Genomic DNA, 17,510 nt, shown 5'->3' with positions numbered 1-17,510 from the left:
CCCAGCTCAGCCTCTGGGAAAGCCCGAGTGGCGAACCGAACACCCGCTCAGCACAAACAGGTTAAACTGAGTTCATTCACCAGCGAACGAGAGCCCGCGATTCACGGAGCCTCCGACCCTCGCCACGTGGGCCTGGCCGGCTGGCGCGCACTGCCTGGCCCCGCTTTGCCGCCTGGACTAGGCCCGGCCTTGCTCTGCCCCTGCCCTCCCGCCCCTGGGCTTCTCCCTCGTCCCTTTGTGTCTTCGTGTTACCCACCCCGTCCCAGGAGAAAGCACACTTCTTGGCACACTGTGTGTGTGCGCGTGTGGGTGGGTATACAGAGTGTGTATGTGTGTACAGACATATGCGGCATGAGTATTTGGGGGTGTGGGGGATGTATGTGTGTGTGGTGTGCATGCATGTGTGGTCTGTGTGGGGTGTATGGTATACGTGGATGGTGTGTGTTTGGGTGTGTATGTGGGAGGGAGTATGCGTGTGGGGTCTGTATGTGTGTGGTGTGTGGTATATGTGTGTGTGTGCTTGGTGTGTGTGTGTGTGTGTGCGTGGTGGGTGTTTGGGTGTCTGTGTGTGCATGGTGGGTGTTTGGGTGTGTGTGTGTGTGTGTGTGTGTGTGTGCATGGGGTGGTGTGCCTGCACAGGGTGAGCCCTGGAGCAGTTTCCATTATTCCAAGACAGCACACAGGTTAGGCGCGGTAGGAACCGAGGGGAGTCCGTTTCTGAGGACCAGGCCCGCCAGTGAAAACCTGAGTTTGGGGTGCCCGATGGGGGGCAGGCTCGCCAGGCAGGCGGGGCTCGGGGAGGGCCCTTGTGCTGCGCTGGCTGGAGCCTGTGCCACTTGGGGTCCACACCTGGCAGGGACCCTTCACTTGCTTGGGGCCTAGATGGTCCCAGAGGGGCCAGGCCCTGCGCCCCGACACCGCCCCGAGAGGTTCCGTCCCCCAGACACGGAGTCCAGCCTCCTCAGACAGGTCCAGGGTCCACCCACTGGGAGCATGCAGGTCACCTCACAGACATCTGATGGCACCAGGTACCTTGGCCAGGAGGCCCTGTGCTCCCCAAAGCCCAGCCCGCGTCACAACAGGTGTCAGAGCAGGGGAGCCCCCCCAGCCGGGCCTCATGTCCCCTGCCGCCGAGGAGCAGGGTCTTCACAGGGCAGACCTGCCGCTGCTGCACCTGCCCCTCCCAGCCCCCCGCAGCCGCCCCACCCTCCGGCTTGAGCACCCCGAGGCAAGGAGCGGCCTCATCACTTCGAGCCTCTAGAACAACAGATGGTAATGTGTTGACACTGAGAGATTTAAGGGGACTCAGTTACGGTCTTACTGAAAAAGCTTCCTCTAAAATAAGAAAGCACACAGATTCCTCAACTCCCAGAAATTGCTGACAGCTTTGTTTTCAGCCCAGCAGGAGTAAAAAGAAGCTGACAACTTATTTTTGCAGGTTATGCTCATTCAAGTCTATTTTTAGATCTTTTTCCTAAGTAAGTGCACCAGAATAGCACTCGGTTTGAGAATCACCATCTGTTCCGAGCGGCGAGCTCTGGCTCACAGGGTCCGGGGTGGGTGCGCCCAGCCGCCGCTGTCCCCCGCGGCCGGGAACAAAGGGGGCAGTCTGCGCCTCCCCCGTGTGTGACGGGGCGCTCCCGCGGCATCACAGGCAGGGAGCACCCCGAGAGTCCATCAAACAACCGTTAGAATACATTTTATTTATAACCTGAGCACCACCGGCACATGCCCTTGGCTTTAAAAGAAAAAAAAAAAAAAACTAAAACTAAAAAACAACAACAAAAAAAGGAGCTCAAAAATCCATTGTATTGAAATAGGTTTCTTATAAAAAGGCCATCCAACCTTATCTTGGTCGTTAAGATAAAAATTAACCTATGGAAACAGAAAGCCACCGCCGAAAGCTATAAAAGGCCTGCTCTCTCTTTCGGGTTTATGGCAGCCACTCCTTCCCTCTGCAGCCCGCTCCTTCTCGAAGCTCAGAGAGGCCCCGCTGGCTGGTGACTCACACTCTTCTATGGAAATGCAGTTGGTGCATGACGTACCTTCTGAGAGGGGGGACCTGACATATGAGTAACGAGCTGCCCAGCACCTTCTGGAAATCAGTGCTCGCATGGGGGGCCCTGGGAGGCCCGGGTGCCGCCGGCAGCCCTGAGCCCACAGGCCTGACCCTCCCTGCTGCCCGGCTATTTTTAACCTCCACTAAACTTAGCTCGTTCCACCCTCTCGAATAACCTAGATCTAAATACCACCTTTCTCCTGCGGATCCCAAGAACCTTTGCAAGGAAAACTGTGGGTTAGGTGGTCAGCGACAGGCATGCAAGATGCTACGGCTAAGATAATAAGCCTGTCCCCGTGGGGGGAGGACGTGGCAGGAGATTCAGGGACTGGGGGCACCAGGCACTGACTGAACTGCCCGTGTGCCTATCCCGGGGGTGGTGTCCATCTATTGAGACCGTGTGACCCAGCCAGGGCATGGCAAGGAAGCCTCCCCACCCCATGGTCACTCTTTCCAGCCTCTGTGAGTGTTTTCTAAAATAATTAACAAAAGGAAATCACGCTTGCTCACATAGACACGCACACGCTCTGTCTCTCCTTCCCCAGTACAGAGTCCTTGGGGACACGGGGGCTTGGGGACTCGCGGTGGAGTTCACTTAAAACCCGGTGCCAACACGCCCCCTCTCATCAGCGCCCCGTCCCAGGAAGGAGCTCCGCAGGGGTCAGTGCCCTTTCCAGAGCCGCCCGCACGTAAGCAGCATCAGCGAGCCTGGGGGCCTGCTTCCTGGGTCTCTGCACTGACTCCAGGACGGCTCCAAAGTCAATGTTTACCCACTGCACTGGCCTTCGGGGAAGCCAGAATCTGGGAGGTGAGTGGGGACAGGATCCCGAACGCTGAGCAGTGAAGCCAAGACGAGAAGGGGCCGTCCTGGAAGAGGTCCCATCAGAGTACGGCAGTGGCCTGAATCACACCTGCCTGGAGGTGCGGTCACAGTAATCTAAAGTACCAAGGGAACAGGTCACTAGAAGGTCTCCTCTTCAGCGGGAGCCAGAACCCAGGGTGTTAGAAGATGGTGTGTCAGTGGTGGGGGGGTCCCACACCCCTCCTCTTCTCCTTTCTCCTTTTGCTGTTCAGGGCACCATCTGGTAGCGCTGTCGGTGAACTGATCCGGCCTCACTTACATACATATAGACCTATGTCGTTCAGAGAAAAAGAAAACCAAGCGCCTCCTTCTTCAGAAGTGTCATTTAGGGGATGGGATGCATTATTTAGGAAAGGTCCCCTTGTGTTAGTTACCTGGCCATCCAGCAGGAGAAAACTGAGGAGCTGCTCTGCATGCGAGAGACACAGTGGCTCCTAAGTGGCCCTGCGTGAAAGTAACTGGACATTTCTTATCCTCTGACTGAACAAATAAAATGATAAATAGCTAACATGGATTAGGAGGCTATCGAGGGGACCAGCACTATTAAACACAAGGTCAAGGGCAGCCCAGGTGGCTCAGCGGTTTAGCGTTGCCTTCAGTCCAGGGCGTGATCCTGGAGACCCAGGATCGAGTCCCACGTTGGGCTTCCTGCATGGAACCTGCTTCTCTGAGACACAGGCCTGTGTCTCTGCCTCTCTCTCTGTATCTCTCATGAATGAATAAATAAAATCTTTAAAAAAATAAACACAAGGTTGACAAAATTGGGAAAATCCAAGCCACACACGTAGGTTCAGTTGGTGGCAACACAGATTTAAACATCCCGTGATCACCGAGTGGTTTCCCGGGTGTTCTGGCCGTAGAGCGAGTGCAGAGGTGAATGAGAAAATGTACCAATAACCTAGAGACACAGACATGGATACCTGCCCAGCGCTGTCTGTTGTCTTTACAAACCAAATGTAGAGGACTTGTCTTGCCTTGTCTCTCCACTCCAAGCATGGAGTCCTCTCCCCCAGCCCCAGGCCCAAGTCCTCCCCCAGATACCTCCAGGTGGAGTGGAAGTCACATCACCCTGCTGCCTAGTGGCAAGGTTGGAAGATGGCAAGTGGGCCCTCTTGCATGGAGAAGCTGGCTGGTGGGGGAGAGGGGGTTGTGGGAGAAAACGGGACAACCAGGCTAGGTGTCCCAGAAGCTGGCTGCTCAGTGATTCCCTCTTGTGGTCTAGTGTACTTCAAGTTGGGTGTGTGTTACTTGCCACATAAGAAGATCCAACACACACCTTGGAGTCTTGCCCTGACCACACCGCTCCATCGGATGACCCCCTTCCCTGTAAGTGTGTTGCATTCCCTACATCTCTGGCTAATGTAAGGTCTTTGCTGACAGGGCCACATGCTGGGGTACGTTAGGAACCTCTCTAAGCCCTCTATGTCCCATTGCTCAAAGGCAGATGCCACTAAGCTGAGGTCTAAAGATTGCAAAGAGGTGAAGCCTGCAGATTTCTCCCAGTCCAGGTTCAAAACTGATTTGAATCATGGTATTGGTTGGACAATGCACCGCCTCCCCTACACTAGCCCCGTGAAAAGCCAAGTAGGGTTCTAAGGAGATCCTTAGCCCATGACAAGTTCCAGGACCCTCTACAACGGCACCAAGAAAAGTGAACCAATGAGGGATATGAAGATGCCCACAAACAGGTTCTCTCCACTGATCCTTTGGGGGAAACCCTTCAGCAGGAGACTGGGTGGCTAGACTGGCAAAGGCAGATGGGTCAACCATGGATATCTGACATCCACAGGTCCTGTCACATCCTTTTCTCTGACACAGAATATTTGGGAGCCAGAGAGCTCACTGTGCTTCATCTCCGTTTATAAACAGTTCCCTCCCTTGTTGACACAGCGTGCTGAGATGGCTGAACAGCATGGAGGCCAGACCCTCCCTGACTGCGGAGTGATACTTGGCCTCAAGATCAGTGGATGAGACTGATTTGAGTGATGGGGTTAGGGATGCGCGTGGCTGCTGGGCAGAACTCTGCAGTGTCTCCAAGCAAACATCTGCATCTGTGGACTGCAGGGATGGGTGCTGTAGGGCAAGCAAGTGGGCATCTGGGGCCAAGGATAACTGGTTGGGTCCAGGTTGGCCATCATGGCTGCCATGATTTTGGGGGCCAGAACAGCAGCCTCCCTTCTGTTTCTGTTAGAAAAGTCACCCTCCAGGCATAGCACCTACTCCCACAGCCACAGGGAGGACATGTGATCTACTTCAGCCCAGCAGAGGCCTCTCTGGGAATGAAGTTCTGAGATGGAGCCAAGTGAGAAGAATCCCCCTTTTTCCCCAATGGTGAGCCCGGCGGCTGGGAGCTGCCACGGGGTGGAGCCAGTCTATAAGACCAGTCCCATGGATGAAGTTGCATGGCAGAGAACATGTCAAGGAACGGATCGTGTCCCTGCAGCCCTGACACCCTGGGTCCAGTGGTGTCCAAGGATGCTGCTCCCCTGTCCCATCTGTGTTCCATGCTGAGAGTCACAAGGCTCCCTTTCACATAAGCTACTTAGCTTGATTTCCTGCCACTCACGACAAAAGTCCTACTGCACCAGCATTTCAGACTGCACTCAACTGGTAAGATTTGCAAATATTTAACAAGATGCAGAATTTTAATTTACCTTTTTAGTCATATGAAATCAGTAATAACTGTCACACTGTCCGTCCATCATGCATGGGCATATGACAGTTCTATCTCCATGGCCCCAAAAATGTTTAATACAACCAACAGCATCGTCAACATTTAGGTCATGAGACAGAGCACTGTAAAATAGATCTGCATTTTTGTCACAGCAAATTAGAATAAGGTAAAGGTAAGATTAAAATATGGTAGAAGAGTGTATGTGCATGAACCAATCTCAGAAATTCCTACTCCTAAAAAACAAAAACAAAACAAAACAAAAAAACACACACACAAAACCCAAAACCAAAAAACAAACGAAAACCTCTCACCTAGGTTTCTCTGTTTCACTCAATGGCTTTAAAACAGTTGTTAATCACATACACATAAAGAAGCCAAAACACATTTGGTTATTTCTGAAACACATTGTTTTGAAGCTCTGTTTTTATCTTTCATATTTGTGTGTCGAGAGTTATGTCACAAAGTTAATCATTCCCAGGATGCTTGCATTTGGGGTAATGAAAAACTTCTTGTGCAAGTGGCCATGAATCAGGGAGTGCAACATTGCATAATGTGCTCTGAAGCACATGTCAGGGGATCAGAGCCCAGCATTTCTGCCTCTTGCTGACCTTTTCTGAAGCAGAACTAGAGCCACGTGATGCATGCTTCCTGCCAACAGTCACTTATTGCCAATTATTAAGTTGGATAATGTGGAGAAATAGAAATAGAAATTTCAGTTCCTTCAGAGTTCTAAAAAGAACACTCTTTGAAGTCCCTGGCTTCTGGCACAGTGCTGTGGCTGACTTGAATGTGTTACTCTTGATCATTATGAGAACCACCCATTAAAATTGAAATAAAATATTTTGCTAAGTGGTTCCTGGCATTTGTGTTAGAAACAATAGCCATAGCCCCACAATAAGATTATTTTATACGTAAGAAAGGAGAAGCAAAAAATCAAAGACACTAGGAGCCAAAGACGTACGCATAATACATCAAATCTCAGCCCGTCGTGTTTGATGTTCTTGAGCAAGAATGTTAGCGAGAAACTATTACTTAATCTTGCCAGTATTATCCAAAGAGAACACTTGCGAAATACTCAAGACAAATATGCTGTAATTATTACATGAATAAAGAGCTTGTGTAGCAGAAACTGCATTTGTAATATCCACACAGACTTGAGTGGAGCAGACTGGTAATTAGCCACATCAACAACAATGGCCACTGTGTCTGAGGAGCTCTGGGAGTGCACCGTGCCAACCTGCCGTTTTCAATGACACCTTAACCAGAAAACTCTTCTGAAACTTAACCAAGGGTTTATTATACATTCTAGTAGCCTATTAGAATATATCTGGTTCTCTGGCATATATTAGAAATAATAAATCATCAAATTGCATCTAGATTATTTTCATTTTATTTTTTTCTTTTTTGTTGTTATTTTAGAAAAGGACTCTTTCTTTTAAAAATAAAAAGTTTTTAAAAAGAAAAGAAAAGAAAAGAAAAGGACTCTTTCTTGGATTCCATCACTAGTGAACTCTTACTGTACTTGAAATCCTGTCCAAGAGCTGAGAAGTTCAAATTAATAAACTGTTTTGTCATCATAGCTTTAATGTCCAACAGTGGAACATGAATTTAATAGCATGGAAGGAAACTTTATACTCCTCCTAAAACACAAAACACGTAAATGCCAGGATTTCAATAATTAACTCTTGGGGTTTTTTTACTACGTGAATTCTGCCATTTATGTATTGATTGGCTCTGATTTATGGCTATTAGCTTCACCACTGGTGGTTGAGTGAACACAAATCCTCCACAGACCAAGCCAACCTCATGACTAGGCAGGGGCAGCCACAGCTGGAACAGCAATTTTTTGTTTCCTGGGCCTATCCTCAGAGCACACGTTTAAAAGACAACACCACACTAAACCTTACACTACTTTGACTGTAATAGATTCAACATTTGGGGGATGCCTGGGTGGCTCAGGGGTTGAGCATCTATCTGCCTTTTGCTCAGGTTGTGATCCCAGGTCCGAGGATCGAGTCCCACACTGGGTTCCCTGAGAGGACCCTGCTTCTTCCTCTATGCCTCTGCCTCTCTCTCTGTGTCTCTCATGAATAAATCAAATTTTTAAAAAATAAAAAAAAAATTAACATTTGGGCAATAAAGTATATTTAGTATTTAAGGCTATAATAACAGCAACAATAAATATGAATATGAATAATTAATATATATTAGTATTGATTAATATACTATTATAATTATATTATTATTCAATAAATATCAGTTTATTCAATAAACATCAGTTTTGGTGTACTAGAAGTCAGATGGCTACTCTGAACACCTTATTTATTAATAACATCCATGATCCATGTGGTTGCATTAGAATAGTCTGCATGGGAATTACGTAAGTGGGAATGGTGCAATGAGAATCTCCAAAAATCTGTTTCTCCGTATAAGCAGTAATTTTCAAGATCAACTTTTACAAGACCTGGAAATTAACCAAAAGCTTGCAATAACCTAATGAACATTTATTCCGGAAAAATGGCTGCATCTCAGTAAGAACATCAAGCTATGTGGCATTTTAACTTGCCAAATATCCAGTCTGCTTTTCCTAACTCCTTGAAAACTAATGCCCTCAAGGTCAGGGTAGCTGTGACCTGACCACCATTGTGGCTGTAACCTACCCAAAGCTCTTTTCTTAGGAATCTGTCATTTTCTGACCTGTCTGCCAGCTCTCTGGAAGATCAATTACTGAGGAAAACCCCAACTCATAGGCCTTGCTTTTATTAGATCTGACTTGAAGCCCCTTCACTGTAAATAGTTTTTTCCATAGGGTATTTGTGGAGAACAATCAGTGGCAACTGTTTAGCATCAAAGTTACCTAAGGCAGTGACAGCAGCTGGGACAAGTAAGAAACTGGCCAGAAAACTTAAATGGAGAAACTGGGGAATGAGATATCCATTCAGGGCTGTAAAATGCTCTGACATGTTCCTAGGAATCTAGAAGGCAGTGTGCATGTGCAGGGCTGTGTGCACCCTCAGGAAAGACCTGAGAAGGCCCTAACTCTCATCCCTAGCCAACCCTGAGGCTCTGCACAGAAAGGAAGTGAAGGCTAAAGCAAGGTTCCCAATTACCTGGCAAAACATTTAAGGCATGCCCCAACATGTACACAGTGCCCCTCTGCAAGACCTGGAGACTTACTGCTTCAAGGCATTTATAGGAATCCCAGCTGAATCATTAGCTGATCACTAAACTAAGTACAGACTCCAGGGACCACAGACAACAAAGAACAGAATTATGTCAGATAAGTCAATACGCAAACAAACTGCAACATAACAAACAGCAACCACAAATATGGGGGAGGGGAGATAAGGACCCAATTTCCAAAGTTGCCATATTATATTATTTATTTTTTGACATAGTATATTATTTTAAATACCCATTTTCAACAACATATTGTAAGACATGTAAAGAAACAAGCAAGTGTGACCCCATACAAAGAAAAGAAGCAATCAACAGAAACTGTTTCTGAAAAAACCAAGGCATTGAATGTACTAGAAATGGTTAAAAAAAAATGGTTTTAAATCATTTTAAAAATCTTCAAAAAACTAAAGAAAAGCATGAGAACAATGTCTCACCAAACAAGAAATATTAGTAAAAAAAAAAATTGTAAAACAGATCCAAAGACCAATTCTAAAGTCAAAAATATAATAACTAAAACAAAAAAAATTCACTAGTAGTATCAAGAGCAGATTTGACGTGGTAGAGGAATCAATAAACTTGAACACATATCTATAGAAATCATCAAATCTGAAGAGCAGAGGAAAAAATGTTCAAAGGCCTCAGAGGCCTGTGGGATACTATCAAGTGTACTAACATATGCATAATGGGAGTTCTGAAAGGAGAAGAGAGAAAGGAGTAGAAAGAGTATCTAAAGAGGTAATGGCCAAAGACTTCCAAAATTTGAAAAAAGATACGATCTACACATCCAAAAATCTCAGTGAAATCTAAGCAGAAAGAAGACAGTGACCCACACCAAGACACATCATAAACTGCCAAAAGCCAAAGCTGAAGAATCTTGAAAGCAGCAAGAGAGAAATGATTTGTCATTCACAAAGGATCCCCAAAAGATTAACAGCCTATTTCTCATCAGAAACCACACTGGCCAGAAGACAGTGAGACAACACATTCACAGTGCTGAAATAAAAAGACTCCACCAAGAAGCAGATATCTAATAAAAGTGTCCTTCAAAAATTAAGAAAAAATTGAGACATTTTAAGAGAAACAAAAACAGAAAATTTGTCACTAGCATTACTTCCCTACAATACATTCTATAAAGGGAGTCCTTTGGGTTGAAATGAAGGGACACTAGGGATTAATTCAAATCCACTAGAAAAAATTAAGTGTACTGATAAAGATAACAACACACACATAAAAAAAGAAGAAGGAAAAACCCAAAACAGTATAAATGTGTTTTTTATTCTTTAAGTTATTTTCCTTTAATCAGAATTAAAAGACAGCTGTGTAAAACAATAGTTATAAAGCTGTTCTCGTGGACTTATAATGCATATGGATTTAATTTATCTGACAATAGCACAGAGGAAGTGGAAAGGTACAAAACCACACTGGAGCAAAGTTTTCGTGTGCCACTGGAATTAGTTGGTATTAATCCAAAACAGACTTTGTAAGTTAAGATGGTAGTTGTGATTCCCAAGAAAGCAAGTCAACAAATATATAGCAAATGAGATGATAAGGAAATTAAAGTGGTACACTAGAAAATACCTATTAAACACAGAAAACCAGTAATACAGGAAGAGAGGGAATAAGAGACATGCCACAGAAAACAAAGAGTGAAGTGGCAGATGTAAATCTTACCTTATCAATAATTACATTAAATGTAAATGGTCAACCACTCCAATCAAAAGGCAGAATGGGAAGAATTAATTTAAAAATATGATCCTGGGACTCCTGGGTGGCTCAGCAGTTGAACTTCTGCCTTTGGGTGTGATCCCAGGTCCAGGGATCGAGTCCCACATTGGGCTCCCTGCAAGGAACCTGCTTCTCTCTCTGCCTATGTCTCTGCCTCTCTCTCTCTCTCTCTCTCTCATGAATAAATAAATCCTTAAAAATTTTTTTAATAAAATAAAATAAAAATAAAAATATGATCCAACTTTATGCTGTCTACAAAAAATACACTTTAGATTCAAAAATGTAAATAAGTTAAAAACAAAAGGATAGACAAAATATATCATGAAAAAGCAACCAAGAGAACAGGAGTGGCTACACTAATATCAGACAAGACAGACTTTAAGATAAAAACAGCTACTATGGACAAAGAAGCACATTTTATAATGACAAAAGGATTAATTCATCAAGAAGACATAATAATAATGAATACATATGAATAACAACAGAGTCCCAAAATACATGAAGCAAAACCTGACAGAACTGAAGGGAGAAATAGACAATTCAACAATAGTGGTCTCAGACTTCACTATCTCACTTTAAATAATGGATAGAACAAGTAGAAGACCAATGAGGAAATAAAAGAATGAAACAAGACTACAAATGAACTAGACCTAATAGAACGCTGCATCCAGCAAAAGAGGAATACATATTTTTCTCATATGCACATGGGATTTCTCCAGGACAGATTCTATTTCAGGTCATAAATTCTCATTAAAATTTGCCAAGGACTGAAATTATACAATGATGGGATTGAGGTACATTTCTAACCACAATGGAATTAAATTCAAAATCAATAATATAAGGAAATTTGGGATAGTCACAAATATGTGTAAATTAAGGAACACAATCCTAAAAGACAAAAAGGACAAAGAAAAAAAAACACAAGAGAAATTTAAAAATTCTTTGAGATGAATGAAAACAAAACCACATGCGTTGGGGTCCCCAAAACTCCTTCACGTTTGGTAATTCACTGGGAAGCCTCAGAGTACTAAGCATATAGTCTATTTATGACTATGACATAGTATATAATCAAAAGGACACCAAGCAAAAGCAGCAAAGGAAAAGGTGTAGAGGCAAATATTGGAGGAGACCAGTTGCAAGCTTCCACGGTCCTCTCCCAGTGGAGTTACACACAAGTTTAATTGCTCCAGTGACAAAGTATAACCGGATGTGTAAAATGCTGCCAACACCTTATCAGAGACTCAGAGCCCAGGGTTTCTGCTGGGGCTAGACATGCAGGCACACTCTGCTGACAGATACCAAATTCCATATTCCAAAAAGGAGAGCATAAACTATATTGTTTGCTAGTGCAGGCATGATTCAATCAATTCTGGAAATGGTGGGAATGTCCCCAAATATAAGTTTCCAAATGAAGGCCAAGGACCAGGAACTTCCCCAAATATAAGGCAAGGGACCAATCTTGCAGCCAGTCCTTCAGAAGAACAATAGTCAGACCTGTTGTGTTAACTCTTTTCCACAAACATAGCAGAACTCATGGGATGCAAATAAAGCATACTTATAGAGATATGTATAGTTGTAAATGCCCATATTAAAAGGATCTCAAATCAAATAACCTAACATTCTACCTCAAGAAATTAGAAAAATAAGAGCAAACTATAGACAAAGTAAGTAGAGGGAAGGAAATAATAAAGACTAGAATAGAAATAAATGAAAAAAGAGGACAGAAAAAGAGAACAAAAAACCCCAACAAAATGAAAAGTTGACTCTTTGAAAAGCAACAAGACAGGCAAACCTAGCTGGATGGGCAATGAAAAAAGAGAGAAGCCTGAAATACTAAAATCAGGAATGAAAGAGGGGAAAAGTATTGCTGATCTTATAGAAATAAGGACTGAATAATTGTATGTGAAAATACATAACCAAGATGAAACTTAAAATTCCTAAAAAGAAGCAAAGTATTGACACTGACTCAAGAAGAAATAGAAGATCTGTACAGAGGTAAAATGAGAATGAATGAACAGAGTATTTCCAACACAAAAAAAGCCCAGGTCCAAATGGTTTTACTGATAAATTTTATGAAATGATTATAGAATTTGCACCAATCCTACACAGACTTGTTTTCTTAAAAAAAAAAAAAAAAAAAAAGAAGAAGAAGAAGGGAACACTTCCTACATCATTCTATGAAATCAGTATTATCAGTATTACCCTGATACCAAATCAAAGAAAGATATCACAAGAAAGGAAACTACACAGTAATATTCCTTTTAAATACAAACCTGTAAATCTGGAACATGATCTTAGCAAGCCACAACCAGCAAAAAAAAATTATACACCACAACCAAAGCAATTTATCCCAGGAATTCAAGGTTGGTCTAATATCTGAGAATCAATTAATGTAATAACATATCAAAAGAATAAAAAATAACCACTGCATGATCAAATCAACAGATGCTGGCATAAGGTAGACAGTGGAGTCGAATTAAGAGTTTAGAAATTAACCTTTTTGACAAGGTTACCAAGACAATACAATAGAAGAAAGAATGGTCTTTTCAATAAACAGTGCTGGGACAACTGGGTATCAACATGCAAAAAGAAGTAAATTGATTATACCTTTCACCGTATACAAAAATAAACCAAAATGAATAAAAAATCTAAATGTAAAAGTGAAACTATAGAACACTTGGACAAAGACACATCTTTATCACTTTGGGTTAGACAATGGTTTCTTAGGTGTGACACCAAAAGCACAATCAACAATGGAAGAAAAAGATAAACTTCACCAAAATCTAAAACTTTAGTGCTTCAAGGGACACCATCAAAGAACTGAAAAGACAACTCACAGGAGAAAAGATTTATAAATCATATATCCAATAAGATACTCATAACCAGAATGACTTGTATCCAGAATATATAAGGAAGAGTTACAACTCGATAAATAATAATAGTAATAATAATAATAATAATAATAATAATAAATGGCAACCCAATTAAAAATGGGTTTAAAGAGTTTGAATGGGTATTTTTCAAAAAAAAAAAAAAAACCAAAAAGATATACAAATGACTGACATGCGTATGTGAGGATCTTCAACATCATTAGTCATTAGGGAAATGCAAATTGAAAGCACAGTAAGGTGCCACTTCACAACTACTGGACAGCTATAATCAAAATAAGAGTTAATGCAGGTGTTGGTGAGGATGTGGAGAAATTAGAACCTTCGTATGCTGCTGATGGGATTGTAAAATGGTGCATCCCCTTTGGAAACCAGTTTTGCAGTTCCTCGAAAAGTTATACATAAAGTGGTTGCATGACCCAGTAAGTCCACTTCTGGGTGAACATCTGAGTGAAATAGTATATGTACCCACACAAATACTGCATGTGCATGTCCATAGTGGCATCATTTATAAGAGCCCCAAAGTAGAAACCACCCAAAAGATGGCCAACTGATGAATAGATAAATAAACGGGGTATGTACATGCAATGGAATATTTTCGGCCATAACAAGGATAACATGCTGATGTATACTATACCATGGAGAACCCTGAAAACATTACAGTGAGTGGAAAAAGCCGGCCATAAAAGGTTACCTATTGTATAAACCTATTTACACAAAATGTCTAAAACAGGCAAGTCCAGAGATAGAAAGTAGATTAGTAGTTGCCAGCGGTTGGTAGAAAGGAGCAATTGGGAGAGACTGCTAATGACTACAGGGCTTCTTTTGGGGCTGATGAAAATATTGTAGAATTAAACGATGGTCATGGTTGTACAGCTCTGTGAATATGCTGAGACCACTGAACTGTAGACTTTAACGGGTAACTTCTATGGTATGTAAATTATGTATTAAAAAATAAATAAAACAAAAATATCCACAAAAATCACAAAGGTAAGTCTTCTTCAATTCTGACGGTGGGGCTGCAAACTCAGAATCAATTCAAACATTATGAAATACAGCCTCAAAATGCATCCTAAACATAAGTGCTCCAGGTGCCAGCAGCTTTGGGGAACTGTTCTCACGCGAGACAAATAGACAAGATGAGGTCTTTTTCCTTATGGATGTGGCCCTGATTCTGCATCTGCTGGAGGCCACGGAGCAAGAGAGGTAGGACCTGTCCCAGGCCAGGACGTAGCTTCTCCTCCCAGCTCCCTTCACCAGGACACTCCTCTTTCTCATGTTCACTTTCCAAGACTGGCTTCTCCCTGGGGGAAACCAGATACAATAAAAAAAATGTTGGTTTTGTTGAGTTTCATGGGAAAGTCAACACAAATGTTCCTAGCTACATGTGCAAATGTGTTTAAATACGTGTGAGAGGTCACACGCTCTGCCTAGACTCAGGAGGACAGCACAGTGGACAGGCCAGGGTAAAACTGTCAGTCATTGTAGAAGAGTGGTTTGAGGGATGCCTGGGGGGGCTCAGGTTGAGTGGTTGAGTGTCTGCCTTCGGCTCAGGTTGTGATCCTGGAGTCCTGGGATCGAGTCCTGCATCGGGCTCCCTGCAAGAAGCCTGCTTCTCCCCCTGCCCATGTCTCTGCCCCTCCCTGTGTCTCTCAGGAATAAATAGATAAAATCTTAAAAAAAAAAAAAAAATAGCGGTTTGATGGTCACAGGCCACGCATACGCTCCCACAAAGACCAGAGGGAGAAAGTACCTTTTCACGTTGGGTGCAGACCTGCCCTGCTGTGCCAGCATCCAGGAGGGCACCCACCGCTGCGGCAACTACAGCTCTCTGGTAATCCGGGTATCCTGCCACCAAGTCAGATGTGGGCTGTCACTTCCGGTCTTCTATGGTATGTCACCCAACTCTTGTATTTTCAAAACGCTCCAATTAGAGCCACTTGTGAGCGAGGGCTAAGCTTCATAAAAGGTGTGTGCTTCAGGAAAGTGTTAATAGACAGCTCAAGAGAAAGGTGACTCAATCCAAGAGAGGCCGTGAGGAGGCTGAACTTCTCGGGCCTGCCAACCCGCTCTTCACTTTCTGTAAACGGCACAAAGGTCTCATTCAACTCGGCTCCAGGGCTGGAAGTGAAAGTGATCTGACTATTTTTGAAAAGGTCAGGAGAGTCCACTTGCCCATCTTCAGATTCCTGTGAATCCTCTGCCTGTAGACGTCACGGCGACGGGCGTCCCGCCCCGAGCTGCCACGGGATGCCACCGCGATCCCACTGCTGCTCTCGTCAGCGGCGGTCGGTCCCACTCGGGGGCGAAAGGGCTCACCGTGTCTGAGGAACGTGCCACAGGGCGCCTTCCGGGCCGCGCATCGGGGCAGCGCCTCGGTCCCTGCAGGGAAGCCTGCCCCGCTCCGGGCGGCCGGAGTCCCCGGCATCTCCTCTGTGGCAGCCACACGGCAGCCACTGGGGCCCGGGAACGGGCTGCTCGTCTCAGGGCAACGTCCCTCCCCGGCCCCCGGGGCCGGTACTGTGGACATGGCATTTGGGCACGAGGCTCAACTTTCTTGAGATCCCCGGGGACTGCTGCTTGGGGGCCAGCGTAGGTCTGAACCACGGCTCCCCGTGCGGGGGGGACGGGGACGTGTACCTGCGCGGACCGGCCCACCAGCGCCCGGGCCCTGCCCTGAGGGCCCACCCTCCACGTCAGCCTCAGGCTTCCCCTACTGACTGTCCTCAGGCGTGTGTGTGGACAGCGCAGGCGGCCAGTGGCAGTGGCCCCGGGGCAGGGGCAGGCCCCAGCACCACACGCGGATCTGCCTTGAGCCGGCGCCAGCTGCCCCTCTCCCCTTTCCCGGGGTCAAAGCCAGGTTTCTGAACACACCCGAGCCACCTTCCCCCCGACAAGCGAAGTGAACTCGGCACCACCACACCTGTGGGAGACGGCTCTCCTGCCCACAGAGCCCGCCTGCACGGACGTGTCCCATCTGTCTCTGCAACTGATCATGAGCAACAGCCGGATTCCCTGACAGGGGCTCAAACAGGCTCAGAGGGGTGAGCTGCTGAGCCTGGGGTGGGTCTCATCACCGATTTCGGATGAAATCGGGCCGAAGAACTCCTGTGTGCTTTCCAGAGCAGCAGAGCGAATCTCCGACCAAACTGGGACTGAAGGCAAGCCTCCCAAAGCGGCCCCCACAGGACAGGGTGCTCTCAGCCACATCGGCTTCCTTCTTCAAGGAGTGGCACTACTGACCTCAAACTCACACTCTGGTAGCTGGTTATGGGAGGTGATGCATGGCTCGCGGCTGCCAGGGTGGCCCTGCGGACCCCAGGGTGCAGGGATGAGACACCGGGGCTCGGAACGCAACGCCTCCACGGTCCAGCCGCCGACAGACCCATTCACTGGCCTCTGAGTGCTGGACGTGGGCAGGCGGCCCGGCTGCGGGGAGGCAGCGCTGGGCGGGCAGCCTGCGCCGTCAGACCGTTCGATAGGCACAGGTTCAGTATCTCCCCAGTCTCGAGGACACCATGGGCCCGATCAGGCAGGGGCGGACACACGTGCACGCACGCACACACGCATGCACAAGCACGCACACCCCAGCCGCCTGGGGCTGTCGCTCGGCTGTTTGCAGTGACCAGTAACTGCTCGCCAAGCGCCAGAGCCTCTCCCTTTGCGGCGCTGGGAGGAGCACACACTACAGTGCGTGGGAACAGCCGGGGTGTTTGGGGCCTCACACACGGTACAAAGCCCAGGTCTCTCATTGCATCCACATCCATACCTTCCGTGATCTCGTCAGTGTCCCCCTGAAGCAAAATGGACTGCAGAATACAGTGTTTTCTGTACTATTTAAAAAGGGACAAAAAAAAAAAAAAAAAGGGATGGACGCGCTGCCTTGCGCAGCCCTCCAGGGAACAGTTGGCTGAGGACGGCTGCCCTCCTACCTTGCCTCCTTAGGCTGGCGCTGCGGGGGCAGGTGCCACGAGGGCTGGCCCCCACCACCCATGGTACGGGTCTTGGGCTGTCCTTGGCATCGATTCTCCCCATCAGGTGCCCCGCTCTCACACGGCCTTGAGCATCACCTGAAAAATAAAGGCTGCACGCCAGGTGCTCGAGGACTGGGAGCCCTCCCTC

General features: G+C 45.9%; 1 long non-coding RNA gene across 1 annotated transcript; it reads right to left on the bottom strand.

Moving 5' to 3' along the window:
- Window positions 1-14,360: 14,360 nt before the first annotated feature.
- LOC119869699 lies at window positions 14,361-15,690 on the bottom strand. The gene is made up of 2 exons (XR_005353194.1): window positions 15,142-15,690; window positions 14,361-14,692 (listed from the first exon to the last, which is right to left on the bottom strand). It is a non-coding gene; the product is annotated as an uncharacterized LOC119869699 (long non-coding RNA).
- Between the last annotated feature and the right edge of the window lie 1,820 nt (window positions 15,691-17,510).

This window comes from Canis lupus, chromosome 1 (assembly GCF_011100685.1).
Source record: "Canis lupus familiaris isolate Mischka breed German Shepherd chromosome 1, alternate assembly UU_Cfam_GSD_1.0, whole genome shotgun sequence".
NCBI lineage: Eukaryota > Metazoa > Chordata > Mammalia > Carnivora > Canidae > Canis > Canis lupus.
The sequence above is the reverse complement of the archived record's forward strand: the minus strand, read 5'-3'. Positions and strand labels throughout refer to the sequence as shown.